Below are 23,227 nucleotides of genomic sequence, written 5' to 3' on the forward strand. Positions count from 1 at the left end.
TATTTAAAATCTTTTAAAAGGTTAAGGTCGTCCTCAGGCTACATAGCAAATCCAAGACCAGCCTGGGTAATGTAGCTTAACCATTTTAATGGCCTTAGTTTTTATTATTATTAAAATTATTATTATTATTATTACTACTACTGTTACATTTTCTTTTCTTTTTTTAATATTTTATTTAATTTTAATTTATGTGCATTGGTGTAGGGGTGTCAGATTTTGGAGTTACAGACAGTTGCGAGCTGCCATGTGGGTGCTGGGAATTGAACCCGGGTCCTTTGGAAGAGCAGGCAGTGCTCTTAACCACTGAGCCATCTCTCCAGCCCCCTACCTTTTATTTCAAGACAGGGTTTCTCTGTGTAGCGCTGGCTGTCTTAGAACTCACTTTGTAGGCCAGGCTGGCAGAGATCTGCCTGGCTGTGCCTTTGTAAGTTTATTATTGCTGTCTTTGTATACATGTGAGTAAGGTGGAGGTCAGAGGACAGCTTTGCTAGTCAGTGGCTTCTCTTCTTTCTCCCTCTGTCCACCGAGTTCTGAGGATTGAACTTAGGTGGACAGATTGGGCAGTGAGTACTTTTCTCACAGAGCCAGCCCACCTACCTTTTAGGGTTTTTTGTTTGTCTGTTTTGTTTTGAGACAGGGTTTTCTTTCTTTCTTCTTTTCTTTTTTCTTTCTTTCTTTCTTTCTTCTTTCTTTCTTTCTTTCTTCTTTCTTTTTTCTTAATCTATTTACTTTCGCCTACAGCCAGAAGAGGGCACCAGATCTCATTATAGATGGTTGTGAGCCACCATGTGGTTGCTGGGACTTGAACTCAGGACCTTTGGAAGAACAGTCAGTGCTCTTAACCTTCTGAGCCATCTCTCCAGCCTGAGACAGGGTTTCTTTGTGAAACCCTGGCTGCCCTGGAACTCATATATATGCGTTGGTGTTTTGCATGCGTGTATGTCTGTGTGAGGGTGTCAGATCTTGGAGTTACAGACAGTTGTGAGCTGTCATATCGGTGCTGGGAACTGAACCCAGGTCCTTTGGAAGGGTCAGTGCTCTTAACTGCTGAGCCATCTCTCCAGCCCAAAAAAAAAAAAAAAAGATTTACTTATTATTTATATGGTATTCTGTCAGAATGTATATGCCTGCATGCCAGAAGAGGGAGTCGGATCCCAGTATAAATGGTTGTGAGCCACTATGTGGTTGCTGGGAATTGAACCCAGGACCTTTGGAAGAGCAGCCCATGTTCTTAACTGCTGAGCCATCTCTCATGCCCTCTTCTTTATTTCATGTGCATGAATGTTTTACTTGCACGTATATTGGTGCACCTTATATGTGCCTGGTGCTCAGGGAAATCAGAAAGAGGTGTTGGATCCCCTCACCTGGAATTACAGATGGTTGTCAGCCACCATGTGGGTGCTGGGAACTGAACCCTGGTCCTCTGGAAGAGCAACAGGCGTTCTTAACCACTGAGCCACCTCTCCAGCCCTGACCTGGTCTCGGTCCCAGTGCTGGGATGGTAAGTGTGCAGCGTGGCAGTTTTCCTCGTGTTAAGCGTGCGGGCGGTGTGACGGTGCTCCCATCAATCGCATTTTCTGTAGTCAGTTGAGGACTGAGCCCATGGCAATCTTTCTGAAGCCAAGGTTCCTGTGGTTGGTTCCAGAGGTCTCTAAGGCTTGGAAGGAGGGCGATTAGGAGATGGTTGTTTGTTAGTGTGTCCGTCTGTCCGTGGAAGGAGGCTTTGGCTCAGCACGGACAGTATGACCCTGCCAGTCCCCTTTGACCCTGGACTTTTCTCCTCCTTAGCCAGGTCCCCCGGTGGACTCAGCTTTGCATCAGAACTTGGAAACAGATGTAAGTTTTCCCAGATCCGAACCTTGGCCAGTTCTCAGAGTTGAGAAGGGTCTAGGCAGGCAGTTCTCAACCTGTGGGTCGGGACCCCTTTGGGGCTGCATATCAGCTGTCCTGCCTAGCAGATAATGACATTATGACTCATGTCAAAATTACAGTTATGAAAAGCAGCGACCAAACAATTTTATGGTTGGGGCTCACCACCATAAGAGGAAGTGTAACAAAGGGTGGCAGCATTCAGGAAGGTTGAGACCACTGTTGTAGATGGGGCTGGGAGGGGAAAAACCAGGTGAGGTCCAGAAACACTTCCTTCTCAACTTCCGCAGACTCTGCTGACCAAACTGTGCGGCCAGGACCGGCTCCTGAGGCGATTACAGGAGGATCTGGACAAGAGGCAGGAGGAGAAGGTGCAGAAAGGGTGGGCCTTAGCCGCTCCTCAGGCGTGACAATCAAGACAGGGGGAGGGAGCACTTCCGTCTTCATGGGGTGGGACTGGCTTCAGATGCCTGACCACTGTTCTCTGTGCAGGAGCAGCTGGAGGCAGCCTTGGAGCTGACCCGACAGCAGCTGGGCCAAGTTACCAGGGAGGCTACGGCTTCTGGGAAGGCATGGGGTCACCAGCGCCTTCTGCAGGACCGGCTGGTGAACGTTAGGGCTGCTCTGTGTCACCTGGCTCAGGTGAGCTTCTGGGAAGAGCAGGCTTATTATGCAGGCTGCTATGGAGTCTCTGCATACTTGTTCCTGAGCCATCAGCCCACTTGCAATTTTAAATTTATAATCTTTTTGTGTTTGTTTGTTTCTTGAGACAGAGTTTCTCTTATAGTCCTGGCTGTCCTGGAACTCGCTCTAGAGACCAGGTTGGCCTCAAACTCACAGCAATCTACCTGCCTCTGCCTCCTGAGTGCTGGGATTACAGGTGTGCACCACCACAGCCAGGTAAATCTATAATCTTTTAAAAACTTGTTCTTTTTTTTTTTTTTTTTTTTGAGACAAGGTTTCTCTGTGTAGCTTTGACTATCCGGGACTCGCTTTGTAGACCAGGCTATCCTCAAATTCACAGCGATCTGCCTGCCTCTACCTCCCAGGTGCTGGAATTAAAGGTGTGCGCCACCACTGCCTGGCTTAAAAACCTGTTCTTATTCCATATGTATATGTGTGCGCGTGTGAGCATGCATGCGTGTATCCCATGACACACATGTGAGGGTCAGAGGACAACTTGAAGGAGTCTGTCTCTTTTTCTACCCTGTTGGTCCTGGGGGACCTAACTCAGGTCATCAGACTTGGCAGCAAGTGCCTTTACCAGAGAAATCTTTTTGTTTTGTTTTTGGTTTTTTGAGACAGGGTTTCTCTGTGTAGCCCTGGCTGTCCTGGATTCACTCTGGAGACCAGGCTGGCCTCGAACTCACAGCAGTCTACCTGCCTCTGCCTCCTGAGTGCTGGGATTAAAGGCGTGCGTCACCACGCCCGGCATTACCAGAGCAATCTTACTGGCCCCTTAAGCCCATCACCTTGACCATCATAGAGGATAAGGGGCAAGCAGCACAGCAGTAACAAAGCTTAGTTTAGTAGCTTAAGAGGATTGTTGTTGTTACTGTTGTTGTTGTTATTGATTGTTTTGTTTTGTTTTTGTTTTTCCAGACAGAGTCTCTCTGTTTTAGCCTTGGCTGTCCTGGGCTAGCTTTGTAGACCAGGCTGGCCTCAAACTCACAGTGATCTGCCTGCCTCTGCCTCACGAGTTCTGGGATTAAAGACGTGTGCCACCATGTCCTGCAAAGTGAAACCAACAAGAAAAACAATTATTTTTAAGGTTTATTTCTCTATGTTTTGCCTGCATGTGCGCCTGCCCGCCAGAAGAGGGCAGCAGATCACATTATAGATGGGTGTGAGTCACCATGTGGTTGTCTGGAATTGAACTCAAGACCTTTGGATGAGCAGCCAGTGCCCTTAACCTCTGAGCCATCTCTCCAGCCCCAACAGGATAATTTATTGTCATTATTATTACTTATTCTGTTGGCCCGATGAAAGTCTCAGCAGGTCAGAGAACTTGCCTCCAAGCCTCAGGGCCTGAATCTCAGACCCACATGGCAGATGGAGAGGAACAACTCCCGAAAGCTGTCCTCTGGCTTCACCAAGCTTGCATCGGCACTTGCACACACAAATTAAGTTGGGTGGCCGGGCGTGGTGGTGTACGCCTGTAACTCCAGCCCTCGGGAGGCAGCGGCAGGCGGAGCGCTGTGAGTTCCAGGCCAGCCTTGGAGCGGGAGCGAGTCCAGGACAGCCTGATCTACCAAGTGAGTCGAGGATGGCCAAGGCTACACAGAAAAACCCTGTCTCAAAAAACAAACAAACGAACAAACAAAAAGTTGTGTGTGTGTGCAATAACTGACAGGAGTTGGTTCCCTCTTTGCACCGCGTGGCTCTGGGAATGGAAGGCTGGTCTTAGGCAGCAGTGCCGCCAGGCACCTCTTCCTGCAGAGCTTTCTCACCCTTGTCCTGAAGCAATTTTGACATAGGGGTTCTGGCTTTGAATATGTTCTCCCTCAAGGTTACTATGTCACCTGAAAAAAGTTATTTAAACACTTGGGGCATTTATTTATTTATTTATTTATTTTCGTTTTTCAAGACAGGGTTTCTCTGTGTAGCCTTGGCTGTCCTGGACTTGCTTTGTAGACCAGGCTGGCCTCAAACTCACAGCCATCTGCCTGCCTCTAAAGGCATACACCACCACACCTGGCTTGGGGCATTTTTCTAGGTAAGAAAAATAGAGTATCAGGGGGCTGGAGAGGTGGCTCAGCGGTTAAGGGCACTGTCTGTTCTTCCAGATGTCCAGAGTTCAATTCCCAGCAACCACATGGTGGCTTACAACCATCTATGATGTGATCTTGATGCCCTCTTCTGGCCTGCAGGTGTACATGCAGACAGAGCATTGTATACATAATAAATAAATAAATCTTAAAAAAAAAAAAAGAAAGAAAGAAAGAAAAGAAAACTAGAGTATCGGAAGAGGCAGAAGATCGCTGTGAGTTTGAGGTCAGCCTACCTGGTCTACATATACATAGTGAGTTCCGGGACAGCTAGAGTTACATAGTGAGACCCAATCTCAAAAAAAAAAAAAAAAAAAAAAAAAAAGAATTGGGCACTCAGCACTGAATCCCAGCACTCAGGGAGGCAGAGGCAGGTGAATCACTATGAGTTCAAGGCCAGCCTGGTCTGTAAATTGAGTCCAGGACAGCCAAGGCTACACAGAAAAACTCTGTCTTGAAAAACAAAAACAAAAAAATAAAAAATAAAAAACAAGCCAAAAAAAGAGAAAACCAGTACTGGAGAGATGGCTCAACAGTGAGAGCACTTGATGCTCTTCCAGAGAACATGGGTTCAATTCCCGGCACCCATATGTTGGTTCATAGCCATCCATAACTCCAGTTCCAGGGGAGTTCCATGTATATCAGGTGTGCACATGGTGCATGTACATACATGCAGGCAAAACCCTCATACATGTAAAATAAATCAGAAAAATATTTTAAAGAAAAAAGAAAAATTGTGTCCATGTCATATGGTCCTTGTGAGGATCGTGTTATAACATGGAAATAAACAGGTAGATACTTAAAAGTTATCTGTAGGCTGCTGGGGTGCATGGCTCTGATCATGGGGCATATGGCAAAGAGGATCATGGGAGTTGAAGTCCATCTGGAGTCGACTACCGGGAAGGAGCCTCTCTCTGGGGTTTGATCTGGTGGTTTGAGGGACTAATCTTGTGTCTCCATCTTTTCTGGGACTTTAGGAGCGAGAGCAGGTTTGGGACACATACAGGAGCCTAGAGCAGGACCTGGGCACCTTAAGAGAGACGCTTGAGTACCTGCTGCACCTTGGGTCTCCCCAGGTACACCCTCGACCTTGCCATCCCTAAGTTCCACCTGGGAGCTGGGGACACTCCCGCGCTGTCGTGGGAACCAGGGCCCCACCCACTGGATGAGTGGTGTTCTTCTTGATGAGACTGGACAAGAGGCAATTAAGAGAAGTGTGTGTTGCGTTAGGCTGTGTTTTGGTCCAGGGACCGAGGGTACAGTTCTTCACAATGGGGAAGGGAAGGTGGAGTTCGCGATGGCAGGAGTAGAGGCTGGGACTTCTCCAATCTCAGTGGATCAAGATGCAGAGAGGCAGCCCGGTGGTGGTGGTGGCAGCGGTGGCGCACGTCTTTAATCCCAGTACTCGGGAGGCAGAGGCAAGTGGATCGCTGTGAGTTCGAGGCCAGCCTGGTCTACAAAGCGAGTCCAGGACAGCCAAGGCTACACAGAGAGACCCTGTCTTGAGACAAACCAACAAAACAAAAACAAAAAAACCAATGGAGTGTGCAAAGGTCAGAGAGGACAGGACAGCTTCCAGCTGACTGGGTTTAAGAGCCTCCTGGGTGGGGCCATCTGCTGGCTCCATTCTTGTATTTTTTTCATCTTAAACAAACCCCTTTCCTTCCCCCAGGATCGAGCATCTGCTCAGCAGCAGCTGTGGATGGTGGAGGACACACTGGCAGGTCTAGGTGGGCCCCAGAAACAGCCCCCACACCCTGAGCCCGAGTCTCCATCCCCTGCTCCCCAAGGAGAGGAGTCCTCAGAGCGGGAGGTGAGATTACCAGCTCCTCCCCAGATTCCTGTATCACCTCTCCCAACCCAGGGCATCCCTCCCCTGGGTCACTCGCCCAATCCCACTGAGGCCAGAATCCCCCAGGGCTGGTTTACGATAGTTATCAACCATCACATAAGTGCTGGGACTTGAACCTGGGTCCTGTGCAAGGACAAGTGCTCTAACCACTGGGCCATCCCTTCAGTACCCTCCTTTTCTGTTTGCCTCCAGGACCCAACCCCGGGCAGTAGTGCCTTCCACTTCAAGCTGGTTCTTCCTATAATGAGGACAGTCCTCCACCATCAGTGTGTGTGTGTGTGTGTGTGTGTGTGTGTGTGTGTGTGTGTGTGTGCATGCTAAAGTCACAATGTTCGCATGGAGGTCAGGGATAGTTTGTGGGACTAAGTTCTCTCCTTCCACTATGTAGCACCTGGGGATGGAACCTAAATCATCACACTTGGTGGCAAGCACCCGCGCCTGTGGAGAGATCTCAGCAGCCCCTTATTTAGTAAATATATTGTTATTTGTTATTGACCTGTCGCCTGCCTTTTCCGACCACCCCAGGCAGAAAGGACTGCTTTAGAAAAGCACTGAGTGTGTAGGGGAGCACGCAAGGGTGACTCAAAGGCACCTCTTCACTGGGAAGCCCCTCAAAGGCCACCGTATCAGCCAAGGCGGTGGTGGCACATGCCTTTCATCCAGTCAGAGGCAGGTGGATCTCTGAGCTCCAGGCCAGCCTGGTCAACAGAAGGAGTTCTAGGACAGCCAGGGCTCCGCAGAGAAACCTCCATCAGCCCGTCAGCACCACAGCGTGGCACCCGATGTGTGCTCATGGGAAGGCTCACCCTGTGTCAGTGTTCACTCACTCTTCTTCTTTTTTTTTTTAAAGATTTATTTATTTATTATGTATACAGATTTCATTATAGATGATTGTGAGCCAACACAATTGCTGAGAATTGAACTCATGACCTTTGGAAGAGCAGTCCGTGCTCTTACCCTCTGAGCTATCTCTCCAGCCCTTTTTTTTTTTTTTTTTAAGATTTATTTATTATGTATGTAGTGTTCTGCCTGCATGTATGCCTGCAGGCCAGAAGAGGGCACCAGATCTCATTATAGATGGCTGTGAGCCACCATGCGGTTGCTGGGAATTGAACTCATGACCTTTGGAAGAGCAGCCAGTGCTCTTAACCTCTGCGCCATCTCTCCAGCCCCTTACTCACTCTTCTAACTGCCTTACATATCAAAGGGTGGAAAGCTTTTGTAGTTAAGCAACTCCTTTAGTTGAGAGGTCAAGAGAGGGTCCACCGCGTGTTGAAAGTGACACAGCTAGTCAGCGGCAGGCGTGGGATCTGAAGCCAGGATACCTGGCTCAGTCTGGGTCTGTGCCTCAGTTGCTGAATACTTGAGAAATTGTGGTAAGAGGAACAATAAGAATGACAATATTAGATTATATTTCTTCCTTCCAGAGCCTTCCGGAGTCACTGGAGTTTAGCTCCTCTCAGTCCCCTGAGGTGGACTGGGGTCGTCCCCCAGGAGGTGACAGAGCTCTCAGCAACCCTCACTCAGGTGAGCGCCTTGGTAGGGTGGGACTAGCATTGTGGGTTTTTTGGTTTTTGTTTTTTTTTAAAGATTTATTTATATCATGTATATGCTGCTGCCTGCACATACATCCAGAGCAGAAGAGGGCACCAGATCACATTACGATGGTTGTGAGCCACCGTGTGGTTGCTGGGAATTGAACTCAGGACCTCTGGAAGAACAGTCAGTGCTCTTAGCCTCTGAGCCATCTCTCCAGCCCGTGTTTTTTGTTTTTATTAGTATTATTTTATTTGTTTTTTGTGGGGGGGTTTTTTTTTTTTTTTTTTTTCGAGACAGGGTTTCTCTGTGTAGCCTTGACTGTCCTGGACTTGCTTTGTAGACCAGGCTGGCCTCGAACTCACAGCGATCCACTTGCCTCAGCCTCCCAAGTGCTCGGACTAAAGGTGTGCGCTGCCACGCCTGGCTTTTTTTTTTTTTTTTTTTTTTTTTTTTTTTTTGGTAAAGATTTGTTTATTTATTATGTATGTAGTGTTCTGCCTGCCTGCACACCTGCAGGCCAGAAGAGGGCACCAGATCTCATTATAGATGGTTGTGAGCCACCATGTAGTTGCTGGGAATTGAACTCAGGACCTTTGAAGAGCAGTCAGTGCACTTACCCTCTAAGCCATCTCCCAGCCCTTGCGTGTTCTTGTTCTGATTAAGTCCCCTTCTGTCTTTCAAGGTGTTGGGTCCCAAGGGTGTCCCGGGCATCCAGCCCTGAATCTCGTCAACCCTCGTCCCCGCCGCTGAGAACGAAGGTAGGACCATCTCTGAGACACCTTAAGTCAGCCTGGTGACTCTGTGCTCGGTACACCTCTGAAGGTCACACCAGAGCAGACAAGGGTTTATCTCAAGTACTAGATGTAACTGTCATTTGGGGTAGTTACTAAACCCCGCTGACTCTCCCTGTTTCTCACCTTTTGCTTACCACGAAGACATGAGATTTAAAGCAAAATAAACAGGGGCGTGGCTTAAGTGGTAGAGCCCTGCGTAGAATCCCCCAGTGAGGGGCTGGGGGTGTGGCTCAGCAGTGAAGCCTCTGCCCGGCATTTTTCTAGGTAAAAGAGCTAGTTGTTGCTGTTGTTGTTTTTTTTTTGTTTTTTTTTTGTTTTTTGTTTTTTGTTTTTTGAGACAGAGTCTCTCCGTGTAGCCTTGGCTGTCCTGGACTCGCTTTGTAGACCAGGCTGGCCTGGAACTCACAGCGATCCTCCTGCCTCTGCCTCCTGAGTGCTGGGATTAAAGGCGTGCGCCACCATGTACGGCTGAGCTTAATGTCATTAGTAGACGCTGACATGCGCAAGAAGCGTGATGCTTCCGGGGGTCAGGCCACATGGGGTTTGTCCTCACCAGCTGGTGCATGTAGTATTCAGAGGCAGGGAGGGAGCAAAGCGGCCCCTGGTGTACAGCGGTCCCCTCGGAATCTGTCACGGGTGCTCTGTGAAGTGAGAAGTTCTTGGGGGTAGGAAAAAAAAAAAAAAAAACGAGGAAGCTCAAGGTTAGAGTCTGGGTTTCTTCCTCCCCAGGCCCCGATGGCACGGCCTCGCATGAGCGCGCAGGAGAGCAGCTGGAGCGCATGCGTAGGAACCAAGCGAGCGGGCTCCCTCTTCCTCGCCCTGTGTCCCCGAGGCTCCTGACTCGGGGAGGGCACTGTCCCACATCCGCTGGGACGCCAGCCTGACATGGAGCAAAGGGTGAGGAGACGAGGTGGGGGGTAGATAGGTGGGAGGGTGTCTCTCTCTGTCTCTGTCTCTCTCTGTGTTTCTGTCTCTCTCTCTCTGTCTCTCTCTCTGTCTCTCTCTCTGTCTCTCTCTCTGTCTCTCTCTCTCTCTCTCTCTCGCTCTCTCCTCCCTCGCTCTCTCCCTCCGCTCTCTCTTCTCTCTCTCTCCTCTCGCTCCTTCTCTTGTCTCTGTCTCTCTCTCCGTTTCTTCTTCTTTTTGAGGCAGGGTCTCATATATCCCCAGGGTAGCCTCAAGCTAGCTATGTAGCCAAGGCTGGCCTTGAACTCGGGACCCTCCTGCCTCTGCTCCCTCGTGCCATGATGACAAGGCTCTCTTAGTTGCTACGTGCTAGGAAAGAGGCCCTGCCTCCCTCCCAGTAGCTCTGTCTTCCATCCATGTTCCTTGTTGCACGTGCTCTGTCCAACGAAATCACATGGTCTGAGGGAGAGAGAGGCAGAGACAGACTGAGTGTGTGTCTGTGTCTGTGTGTGCGTGCGCGCGCGCGCTCACCCTACTTCCTAATAGCACAGGAACAACTTGTAACAACAAGAGAGAGGACACCAGGTCTTAAAGGAAGCTGACATATAATCTCATCAATGAAGATCATAATGAAAGAGTTGGGGGTGGCCTTGACAGAAACAACACCAATGTATGGAGACCTAACGTGATGATGGTGTGAGGAGAGAGGGCACCCCCCACCCCTCCACCCGAGGAATGGTGAGAGAAGCCTGTCAGAGAGCAGCCTTCAAAGCACCTACCTCCCTGAGCAGGTTCCCTAGAGGAATCTGAGACTCTTCCCCAACATAGCAAAGGTCTGACATTTTACAGCTGTGGAGAGGGCTAATGGGACGTTCCACATCATGTGATTAGTTCCATTTAGCCCGTGTGACAGGGAGGAGCCAGGCACCATGGATTGTAAGCTGTTGAGTCAGCTCAGACTACTTTGATTGCAACTTGTGGGAGGCGTGGCCTGACTGGGGCTGTGGAAGTCAGGCCTAACCTACAACAGGCCTAGGCTCTGTCATTCATCTGTGGGTGAGGTCATCGGTCAGGTGAATACTCTCACAGTCCAGTCACATCTGAACAGCACTGAAGGCTGGGGACCAAGCCTCGTGACACATAAACCTTTAGGGACATTCATATCCAAATCAGAGAAGCTTTGTTGAGGGGATGGTCTGATGTCTTTTGGTGCTAATTAATAAAAAGCCATCGCTGCCGGGACGTGGTGGAGCACGCCTTTAATCCCAGCACTCAAGAGGCTGAGGCAGGTGGATTCCTGTGAGTTCGAGGCCAGCCTGGTCTCCAATGCAAGTCCAGGACAGCCAAGGCTAGACAGAGAAAACCCTGTCTCGAAAAACCAACCAACCAACCAAACAAACAACAAACAAACAAACAAAAATAAATAAAAATAAAAAGCCAGTCGGGCATGGTGGCACACGCCTTTAATCCCAGAACTCGGGAGGCAGAGGCAGGCGGATCCCTGTGAGTTCGAGGCCAGCCTGGTCTACAAAGTGAGTCCAGGACAGCCAAGGCTACACAGAGAGACTCTGTCTTGAAAAACCAAAATAAATAAATAAATAAATAAATAAATAAATAAATAAGCGATCTCACCTGGGCAGGACAGATGTGTGGCTAAGGGTCCCAAGAAGGAGGGTGGGAATTCTGGGAAGAAGAAGAAAAAGAAAAGAAAGAAGAGAATACCGCCATGAGGAGGAAGGAGAGAGACCCGAGGAGGAAAGGAAGGCCGCCATGGGTTAGATGGAAGAGAAGCACATGGCCGGCGTGGATGGAGATTTGGTCCAGATGAAGAATATTAGACAGTATTTGGGATTATGGATGGGAGGTAGCTTGATAGAAGTTATTAGAAGCGATGGCATGGGATTGAGGCAGGGATCCCATACCTGCCCACTATGGGAAGTAGTTTAGAGGACTAATGTCTGCCCTGCCCCAGGTTAACTAAGGTATTTTAAAATATAACAAGTGTGTGTGTGTTGATCGATAGCTAACCAGGCATACTAATAATACAGATAGTTAAAAAAAAAAAAAACAAAAAAAAACCACAACGCTTTGGCGGGAAGGGTGAGACCCACCATAGGGGTGGGTGTGACCTCAGAACCCTGATGTTCTGCCAGAGGACAGTGAATTGAGATATTGTGTCTTGGGGCCACTTCACTCTGAGCCTCCCCCCCCCCCCCCATCTTTAGCATCACCATAAAAATAAGCCGTGGGAGCCCTGTGGAGCTGCTGCTCCCTCAGGAGATGGAGACAGAGGGTCAGGAGTTCAAGGCCACCCTCATCTATATAACAGGTTGGAGGTTAATCTGAACTTCCTAAGAACCTGGCTAAAGAGCAAGGGCCCCCCGGGGAGGGGGCTCAGCGATTGACAGGTACACAGCCTGGGCCGGCAGCAGCGAGCGCCGGGCCTATAGTCCCCGTGGCACGGAGATGGGAGGTGCAGGTGGCAGATGCCGACTTGCTGAGCTTCTGGGCCAGTGAGAGAGCTTATCTCAACCAAAAGTGGACGGGTCAGAGGAGGGACACCCAGCTTGACCTCTGACCTTCCTGGTATCTGCATGTAGGTGTCAGGGCGGAAGACTGAGGAGAAAGGGAGGGAGAGGTGGGGAAGTAGGGAGAGAAAGCAAGGGCTTCAATCTTTTTTCTTCCTTCTTTCTCGCCTTCCCTTCCTTTCTTTTCTTGCCCTCTCCCCTCTCCTCCTTGTCTCTACCCCCCCCTCCTCTTCCCATTTGGATACAATCTCACCCAGTACCCAGACCAGGCTGGGCTTGAACTTGTGACCATCCTCCAGGGCAAGAATTCTAACCTCTAATTCCTTTCCAGCCTGTGGTGGGAGCTGCGAAATGGCTCAGGAGTTCCGGGTCCTGGAGTAGGTACGGATCTAGAGCCCTGAGTGGCGGGGGGGGAGAGGGGGGGCGCGGGGTTTGGATGCAGACTGGGAGGCAGTGGCATGTCCTAGTCCCTCAAATTCACTCCACAGTCCTTCGAGTTCCTGTGGCATCTACAAAAAAGCCAGGAAGTCCCTCATTCCTCCCCCCAACTCCACCACCCCCACATCCCCCATCAGAAACTGCAGACCCCACTGGTTCATCCCGCAATGGTAGCCTTACTGCTGCTGGCCTGCCTGGACCGCGCGGGGCCAGTGCTTTAAGTCTTCTATATACAAAGGAGGAAGAACTCCCAGGAAGCCTCAGTGGCCCGTTTGACACCCCGACCTTATTTTCTGTAGTCCCAGGCACTCTGCAACCTACACGCAGCCGCTGACATCTGGAGGCCACCGCGAGCGAGTCCTCAGCCTCTCCCAAGCTCTGGCCACAGAGGCTTCCCAGTGGCACAGGCTGATGACAGGTGAGGTGCCCAAGCTCTGGAGCCCTGTGTCTGAGGGAGGAGGCCTGGAAACGCCATGGAGCTCAGACACCTAAGCTAACAGCTCTCATTCTTCATTTAACCTCTCCAGGGGGAAGTTCGGAGTCCAAGGGAGACTGTCTCCCGTCAGGCCCACAGCTCCCCAGTGAAGAACTGCCTCAGGTCACTTTGTCCCCACCCTCTCACAAGGCTAACTCTGTTACCACAGGGTTCTCATGCCAAGGGAGTGGGCAAGGCCTGGCCCAGTGGGAGCCCAGCTGGGACCCTGGGAACGCCCCTCCCGCTCTGCCCCAGGATGAGGGAGCTTGGCCTCTGAGAGTCACTCTCCTGCAGTCCAGCTTTTGACTGGCCACTCCCATGGGACGACTTGAGGGGTGGCACCATTCAGGACCACAGGATCACCCTTTCCAGCCAGCGTGTCTTCTAGGAGGGCCTCGGCCACTGTGGTCCAAGAGCGATTATCCCAACCCTGTCCAAACTTGGATTAAAGCTTTGAACTATTAATCAATAAAATAGCTTTATTCTCTCTGTGGTTGTCACATTGTGTTCTGGCAAACAAGAGTCAGAGCCTTAGATCCACAGGTATGAGGAAGTTGGGATCTAGATGTTAAAATATTGGGTCTGAGGGAGGAGACTGGATCCTGAAAACCAAGTGAGAGGAAGTGGTGCTGGTCTTGTTTTCTTGTTGTTGTTGTTGTTGTTTTGTTTTGTTTTTGAGACAGTTTCTCTCTGTGTAGCCCTAGCTGTCCTTGTTTGTAGACCAGGCCGGCCTTGAGCTCACAGAGATCCCCCTGCCTCTGCCTCCCAAGTGCTGGGACTTAAGGCATGCACCACACACGCCTGCCTTAGTGCTGGTTTTCAAGGCAAATGGAGGAGGGTTGGAGTGAGTCTGGGAGGAGAAGGCTGGTGTTGGGACCCCCCTGAATCTGAAGGACAATTCTCGGGGTGGGGACCCCTGGGTGTGAGAAGGAATCTTCAGGCCTAAGGAGAGCCCTCAGCTTCCCCGGCCAGCCTTTAGTACCCCAGCCTGTTAGAGCCGGTTCCTTCTCACTGCTTCCCCAGACTTTGGAGGTAGAAAGAGGCCCTGAGGTGTGGGAGACAGACACTTCCAGAAGGTAATGGTGGTGACTGGGGGGAGGGGAGTCGCGGCATCGGGGCCAGCATCATGAGAGCCTTTGGTGAGTAGGGGCTTTCCTGCCTGGTGTCTAAATTGTAGCATTGTAGCAGAGAAAGGATGAGTTGAGGAAGAGACCCAAGTTTCATTTTTAAAAAATTATTCCCTTTTTTCCTTTCCCTCAAGAAGAGGTTTCTCTGTGCAGCCCTGACTGTCCTGAACTCACTTTGTAGACTAGCCTGGCCTTGAACTCACGGTGATCCGCCTGCCTCTGCCTCCCTGAGTGCTGGGATTAAGGCCACCATGCCCCGCCCTTATTTGTTTATTCTTAATTTATTTCATTTTTCTCTTGTACGTTGCTGTTGTGTCTGCCTGAGTTTGGATCCCCTGGACCTGGAGTGACCAACCATTGTGATCTGCTGTGTGGGTGCTGGGAATTGAACCTGGGTCCTCTGGAAGAGCGGCCAGAGCCATTAGCCACTGAGCGGCCTCTCCAGTCTCTCAGCTTTATTCTTCCATGAATGGTTTGGACTGTTGGACAACCATGTGTAGTGATGGCTCAGGCCTTTGCTGATAGGATGGTCATTAAACGTTCTTCCAATGGCTGGGCAGAGGTGGCATAAGCCTCTAGTCCCAGTACTCAGGAGGCAGAGGCAGGTGGGTCTTTGAGTTGGAGGCCAGCCTGGTCTACAGAGAGAGTTCTGAGACAGCCAGGGCTACACAGAGAAACCCTCTCTTGAAAAAAATCCAAAAGTCCAAAAAAAGAAAACAACAACAACAACAACAAAAAAGAAATCAAAATTCTCATGATAGGTTTAGCTACAAACAACAGGTTTGAGGAGTGTATTTCTTATAGGCTTGGGTTTTCTTCTTCTTCTTCTTCCTTCTCCTTCTCCCCCTTCTCCTCCTCCTCCTCCTCCTCCTCCTCCTCCTCCTTCTTCTTCTTCTGCTTCTTCTAGAATCCAGGATGGGCCAAGCAGTGGCTTTATGAGAAAGAGGAATTTTTCTCAAGATTGAGACCTTGTGAGAGGGTGTCATGAGACGGATCAAGACAGCGGCCAGAGAGTCCTGTGCTCTGGGTGGCCACTAGAGGGCAGCAGAGGCACTGCCCCAAGTCTGCAGGCTCCCTAACTTTTTCTCTTTCTGTTGCCAGTGGCCAGGGTGATTTTCTGTGACAAAGATGGTAAGTGAGTGAGTGAGTGAGTGAGTGAGTGAGTGAGTGAGTGAGTGAGTGAGTGAGTGAGTCTTCAACTCTCCCTTTCCTCCATCAGCGCAGGATCCAGCCCTAGCCCTGTGCCCTCAGACCCCAACCCCTAAGACCCAGGAAGGACTCCAAGCCTGTGCTTTCTTCCCTCAGACCCAGGGCTCCTCCCAGACTCCAAGCCTCAACTCTCCCATCTCAGACCCACAGCCTCTCTCTTGCAGAGGCGGGGTGGGGGGGCTGGGGGGGTGGGAGGTGGGGGGTGGGGGGGGGCGGTCTCTGGAGCAGGAACTCTTGGGCACTGGCTTCATCCCCTGTGACGTGTCTCAGGAAGGAGGTTTGAAGGTAAGTGTGTTTCTCTCCTTACAGCCCATCTCTACCCTCCATGCCCTGTCAGCTGAGTGTACATAGGTCCCTCTGCCACACACACCCGCCCCTTGGGTCTTTAGGAAGGAACAGAACTTGTAACCCCTGCCTCCTGAAACAGTTTCTGACTAACGGGGCACTCAGAATGTCCCCAGGTCCCTCCTCGATCTGGGCCTCTGTCTGTGTGGCTCTGCTTCTGTCTGCTCCCCACCCAGCTCTGGGTCTGCAGACCCTCTTTTGGAGGTACAGTCTTCTTCCCAAGATGGCGAGCTGGTTAATATTTGATAGACTTAACACCCAACCAGAGTCGTTTGGGATGGTGGAGGGAGGGAAGGGCCCCACCTACTTGGCCCCCCCCGTGGGCAGGCCTGGGTTCATTTTCATAGTTAGCAATTGATATGGGCGGGCCCAGCTTTGAGTTTCAGTGCCAACTTCCTGAGCCCTAGGCAGAAATTAACCCTTTCTGCCCCGCGCTGCTTTTGGTCATGGGGTCTCGTCACAGCAATAGGAACCCTAGGACAAATGGCAACCGCACCATATTGCTCAGCCCTTTGGTCTGGATCCCTGGCTTACTGCCTCCCCTTTTTCTAGAGCAACCCTGTGACCCTGGTCCCCTTCCCACCTCACTCTACCCTGTCATCCTTATCCAAGCCCATCCTGACTTGGGGCCTCATGGCTTTTCCAAGGCCATGGTGGCCTCACCGGTTATCACCTGTTCTTTCTTTTCTCCTCAGACTCTGGTTTCTGAGACCGTCTCTCGATTTGGCCGCCTGGACTGTGTGGGTGAATATCCCAGCTACCATAAGTCATGTGGCTTGGGGCTGGTACCCCTGATGTCTATTTATATCTTATTCCCCATTCTTTCCTCTTAAAAATTATTACATTTGCCAGGCATGGTGGCACACACCTTTAATCCCAGCACTTGGGAGGCAGAGGCAGGCAGATCGCTGTGAGTTCGAGGCCAGCCTGGTCTACAAAGTGAGTCCAGGACAGCCAAGGCTACACAGAGAACCCTGTCCCGAAAAAACCAAAACCAAACCAAAGAAACCTAAAAACAAAAAACAAACAAAAGTTATTACATTTATTTCTTTATTAGCGTGTGGATATGCATGTGTGTATGCGCAAGCAAGCAAACACACACTATGTACAGTGCTTGTGCAGTGTTTGGAGCACAACTGGAGGGAACTGGTCTCTCCTGAGACTGAGCTCAGGTTGTCAGGCTTGGCAGGAAGTGTAAAGGCAACCCGGGCGTGGTGGCACGCGCCTTTAATCCCAGCACTCGGGAGGCAGAGGCAGGCTGATTGCTGTGAGTTCGAGGCCAGCCTGGTCTACAAAAGCAAGTCCAGGAGAGCCAAGGCTATACAGAGAAACCTTGTCTCGAAAAACCTAAAAAAAAAAAAAAAAAAGAGAGAGAGAAAAGAAAGTGTAAAGGCACAGTTGAGCCATCTCAACAGCCCCAGTTCCTCCTCCAAACCTTCGTTTCCCCTACCTCAGGCCACAGCCCTCTCCCATATGTGTGTGTGGGGTGTGTGTGTGTGTGTGTGTGTGTGTGTGTGTGTGTGTGTGTGTGTTTGTATTTTTACTTGCATGTATGTCTGTTTACCACTTGCACGTCTGGTGCTCACAGAGGCCAGGAGGAAGAGTTGCATCCACCGGACCCGGAGTTACAGACAGCTCTGAGCCACTATGTGGGTGCTGGGAATTGAACCCTGGGCAGGATCTCAGGCTACAGCTTTGTATTAAGGCTGGAGAGATGGCTCAGCATTTAAGAGCACTGACTGTTCTTCCAGAGGATCCAGTTCAATTCCCAGCACCCATGTGGCAGCTCACACCTGTCTGTCTGTGACTCTAAGATCTGGCGCCTTCACACAGACATATGTGCAGGCAAAATGCCAGTGCGTGTAAAAAAAAAAAAAAAAAAGCATCACCTTTCCCATTGGAGGTGTTGTAGTCACTAAAAGAGGTCACTCTTGTCCCAGAGCCTGGGTTGCTGAAGGCAGTTGGCCCAGGGCCTTGCTGGTGACAGGGACACCCCAGGCATACTTTATCAGATTCTAGGTAGTGTGGCACTCTGGAAAATTCCCGTCCACTCAGCAGCTGCACATGTGTTACCATGGTGATAAAGGCTCCGGGAGCACCCAGGCCTTCCTGCATCTCCTCCAGAGATGTCTGCCCAGCCCCTGCCCCCCCCGACCCCCCATTCCCCTACCCTCCCCACCCGCCTTAGCTGCTTTTCTTTACATCATAAGTTGCCCAAAGCTCATCCATATCTGTGTCACGTTTACTCAACACCTGCCACATGCCAAATTCCACTGTGGGGAGTAGTGTCTAAGCAGAGAAAGTCACATTCCACAGTGAGGAAAGCACATGGGAGCTGGGGCCTGTCTCAGAGGCAGAGCTCCTACCCAGAATCCCCCTTGAGTCCTGAAATGACAGACAAGGGCTAGCCTGCGCTGCTCTGCAGAGACCGTCACTGGCTCCGGCAGCATGCCGCCTCCTCCCTTGGCTTGCGCCCTAGCCCTTTACCTCTTCTCTGACCTGTCACCCCTTTCCTCCCTCCTACCTTCCCGTCCTGCTCTTGTTCTCTCCTTCCCTTCAGACCCACCTGCGCAATGGCCAGAGGAGACCTCTGTCCATGGCTTCTGCCAGCTGCTGGGGCTGAACCTCCTGGGGGGACATACACCTAGATCAAGGTGAGACAGGCCAAGCCGCAACTGTGTCCCTCGTTTCGTCATGGGCACATTGCTTTGTGCCTCTTGGCATCCTGTCCTTATTGTATGCAATCTTCTCCCTACCCCCATCCCCAGACAGCCTCAGCCTTGGCTGTGTAGCCCTGGCTGTCCTGGACTCGCTTTGTAGACCAGGCTGGCCTCAAACTCACCAGAGACCTGCCTGCCTCTGCCTCCTGAGTGCTGGCATTACAGGAGTGTGCCTTACCTTGCCTGGCTTGGTCCTTAGTCTAGAACAGTGGTTCTCAAATTGTGGGTCGTGACCCCCCCTGGTGGTCAACAGCCCTCTTACGGGGGTCGCCCAAGACCATTGGAGGGGGGGAACGGATGGCCAGATATTATGTTATGATTTATAACAGCAGCAAAATTGCAGTTATGAAGTAGCATTGAAAATAATTTTATGGCTGGGGGCTCAGCCACACATGAGGAGCCATATTGAAGGGTCGCGGCATTAGGATGGCTGACATCCAGGATCTAGACAGACCCTGTTCTACGTAGAGGCACAGATCTGCGTCCACCTGGGGTGTCCAGGGGCCGTCCAAGCCTGCTTGGAGGTGCAAGGAGGATGAGAAGAGGCCAAAGCTGGGGCTGGCTGGGCTCAGCAGGTAGCTTGGATCCCCAGCACCACGGAAAACAAGCAAGGGACATGAGCTATGATGGCGGCACTTAGGAGGCAGACGCAGGAGGGTCAGGGGTTCACGGGCAGTCTCAGCTACACAGTGTCCATCCCCAAAAATCAAGCCAGGAAGGAGACAGATGGGGTGCTCATGGCCTAGAGATGGGTCTGCGGGAAGGTCAGTGAGAATATTTGCTGCTGGTGCTGGTGCTGCTGGTGGAGGGAGAGAGGGCTGGGTGGGACAGTATTAGTGTCTAAAGGCCCTGCTGGCAAGTCCGGTCTTCATTGCAGAAGCAGTAGGGAACCACGGAACATAGTTGAGCAAGAAAGTGGTGTGAGTTTCTTAGTCATCTTCTAGAATGTTCCATGCTGCACTCACTGGTCAGCCTGCAGCTGAGCTGTTTCAGCCCCCATGAGGACAGGCATCTCTCCTTTTGACTTGTTTCTCTGAGCCATGGAGTTGGGCAGCGGTGGCTCACCCCTTAAATCCCAGCACTCAGAGGAAGCAGAGAGAAGTGGTGCTCACAAGTTCAAGGCCAGCCTGGTCTACGTAGTAAGTTCCAGGACAGCCAGGGCTACATAGTGAGACTGTGTCTCAAAAACACAACAGAAGGGGGCGGTAAGAGATTTGAGAAAGGAAGGGTTGTGCTCCTATGAGCACTAATTGCGGACTACTCTGCCTGTGTCCCTGGCATGAAGTAGGCGCTTCAAAAGGATGCTGAGGAAACAAAGGCAGGAGAGAGGGAGTGAGAGACCTTAGCAGATTGCTACAGTAAATGCCCTGCAGGGGGGCAGAGTTCTTTGGTGGGGCGGGGTGGACCAGCAGGACTAGCTTGCCAAGAACACAGTGGAATAGAATCTCATGGGTGTGTGTGTGTGTGTGTGTGTGTGTGTGTGTGTGTGTGTGTGTGTGTCTGTCTGTCTGTCTGTCTGTCTGTCTGTCTGTCTGTCTGTCTGTCTCTCCCTAAGACAGGGTTTCTCTGTGTAGCCCCTGCCTGTCACGGACTCTCTTTGTAGACCAGGTTGGCCTCAAACTCACAGAAATCCCCCTGCCTCTGTCTCCTGCGTGCTGGCATTAAAGGCGTGTGCCACCACGCCTGGCGATCCACAGTCTCTTTAAAAGCTGCTGGTGGGAGTGGCCCAAGTGTCCCCTACCTGGAGGGCTGGAAGATGGTTCAAGTCCTGGCTGTGCATGCTTGGGTCTCCAGCATCTGTGCTTGTAATCTCAGCCAGTGCCAGGGCAGCAGAAACTGCCGGGTACCTGTAGCTCACTGGCCGGCCAGCCTACCAGAATTGACCAGCTCCAGTTCAGTGAGAGACCTTATCGTAAAAAAATGTGGTGGATGGGCCTGCAGAGAGGGCTCACTAGATTAAGACCATTGGCTGCACTTTAAGAGCATGCAGGTTTGAGCTGGGCATGGTGGCGCATGCCGGTAATCCCAACACCTAGGAGTCAGAGGCAGGCAGAACTCTGTGAATTCGATGCCAGCCTAGTGTACAACGAAAGGCCAGGACAGCCAGGACTACAAGAGAAACCTGACTTGAAAAACAAAAACTAAAGAAAAAAGCATGCCTTTAATCCCAGCACTCGGGAGGCAGAGCAGTCGGATCACTGTGAGTTCGAGGCCAGCCTGGTCTACAAAGCGAGTCTGGGATGGCCAAGGCTAACACAGAGAGACCTTGTCTCGAAAAACCAAACAAACTAAAAACCAACCAAACTAACTAAAGAAAGAAAGAAAGAGAGAGAGAGAAAGAAAGAAAGACAGAAAAGAAAAGAAAAGAAAATTTAAAAAAGGAGCCAGGTTTAATTCCCAGCACCTGCATGGCAGCTTGTAACTCTAAGTTTCTGGGGAGCTGATGCCCTCTTCTGGACTCCACAGGTACTGCACACCTGTGGGGCACAGATCTACTAAAATAAAGATGGGAAGGCAAGTAAACAAGACTAAACAAAACAAAAGGTAGATAAATGACCAAGGATAGCACCTGACATCAACCTCTGACCTTCACATGAATGTGCACACACGCGCATGCACGCGCGTGCACGCGCGCGCGCACACACACGTATGTCCCTTGCCCAACACAAACATTTGGGAGGAACTGAAATAAGACACTAGGCAGGTGGTAAAAGCCAGGGCCCTCTAGCTACTTTGAGCCACATAGAAAGAGAGCCAGCCAGGGACCGTGTGACACACCCGGGAAAGGGTCAGGAGCGTGGGACAAATATTTGTTGAGTGACAGGTCTGCACCTGGAACAGGGACAAGCATGGCCAAGGAAGATATTTGGGACCTCTCAGGACTTGCCATTCTGGCAAGTGGAGAGGAAGTGAAGCCGGTGACATAAGGGTAGAGGGCGGGGCAGGCTTCTGCAGCATGGTTCCAGTGTGTAAGGAAGATGTGAGACAGGAGAGTGAGGAGACAGAGAGGCTCCGTCTCAGTGGGAGGTAGACTTCAGACCCTCTGAGAGGGAAGGAGGAGCCCCCATGGGCAGGATCCTCTTTTAGTTGGGACAGTCTCACTACAGAAATGACACTGCACTATCAGTTACAGGACCGGAGGGCATGTGACAACCCAGGGCAGTCCCCGGAGACCTCTCGCTCCTGGGCAAGCTGGGATCACTGTGTGAAGTGTGTGGCTTGCTCAGGATGGGGCATCCAGGCAGAAGCTACAGTGTCCAGGCTGCATTGGAAGACAACTCGGAGGAAGAGGAGAAGGCTGTATTGGGGGGAGTGGAGGAGTAGGGGGGGCCCTTTTACGATCCTGGTCTAGGAGCCTCCTGGGTGCTAGTTTGTGCTCAATCATATATCATATTTAGCCATAAGGCCGGGTAGCCACAAAGTGGTGGCGCACGCCTTTAATCCCAGCACTCAGGAGACAGAGGCAGGTGGATCGCTGTGAGTTCAAATCCAGCCTGGTCTACAAAGCGAGTTCAGGACAGCCAAGGCTACACAGAGAAACCCTGTCTCAAAGGGAAAAAGAAAAGAAAAGAAAAGAAAAGAACAGGCTTGGCCTCCCTAGCTCCAGTGCCCACAGCATTGGAGAACTGGCTGAGCTTTTCAAGGTCAGAGTGAAAGAGCACACCTGTAGGGGAGGGGCTCCGGGGAGCTGCAGAAGGGGGCGGGCAGGAAGCGGGACACATCTGAGGTTTCCCACAGCGTTCTGGAGTTCTGTACAATTGAGATACACCACCTCCCTCTGTGGGCTAAAATATTTCCTCCGGGACTTGCCGACCAGTCAGGGTTCTGGGTGCTACTTAGGTTTTCCTAGCGTGAGGGCTGGAGACTGAAGGGCAGATGAAAACCCGGAGTAGAAAGCAGACACAGACAGACAGACAGACAGACAGACACACACACACACACACAGCTCACTATGATAGACACAGAAAACCCTCCTCTGGTATACCGTAGACATGCCACTGCCATGCCTGTGGCCACTGCTGTCCACTGTGGGCATGGGCAGCAACTCGAGTCCTACACCTCAGGATGCTGGTGGCTGCTCCCCAGGACCAGGTGCCTGTCCTATCTGTCTCCACAACTCGCCCTCCACCACCCACGGAAGAGCAAAGGGAACATCATCAATATTTCCAGCCTGGTCGGAGCCATTGGTCAGTGCCAGGCCATTACCTATGTCACCACCAAGGTAGGAAGACATCACCTTAGTGTCCTTTGGTAAAGGTCGCAGCTCTGACGGAAAAGGCTTTCCCAGAGTGTTACAGCCCAGATGGTGCCCTGGCAGTGTGTGTCTGTGTTACAGCCCAGATGGTGCCCTGGCAGTGTGTGTCTGTGTTACAGTTCAGATGGTACCATGGCAGTCTGGAGCCGAGGAGTACCTCGAAGCCACACTGCACAACAAAACTCACAAGGAGATTTATTCGGAGGGAGAAACCCAGGAGGGCAGGTGCCTCTGCTCAGGTGAGAAGCAGCAGGGAACAGGACAGAAGACCTGGGAGTTGGGACGTGGTAGGGGAACCTGGGGGTTCTATAGAGTGTCTTGGGTGTGTGTGTGTGATGCTTTCCAGGTGGGATTGGTGGGATTCCAACTCCCGAGATTGGGCAGGCTGGTAGGGTGATTAGAGGT

General features: G+C 51.2%; 1 pseudogene; it reads left to right on the forward strand.

Moving 5' to 3' along the window:
* The window catches only part of LOC127192403 (uncharacterized), a 28,230-nt pseudogene that overhangs the window by 3,175 nt on the left and 1,828 nt on the right, over positions 1-23,227 (forward strand).

This window comes from Acomys russatus, chromosome 7 (assembly GCF_903995435.1).
Source record: "Acomys russatus chromosome 7, mAcoRus1.1, whole genome shotgun sequence".
Classification (NCBI taxonomy): domain Eukaryota; kingdom Metazoa; phylum Chordata; class Mammalia; order Rodentia; family Muridae; genus Acomys; species Acomys russatus.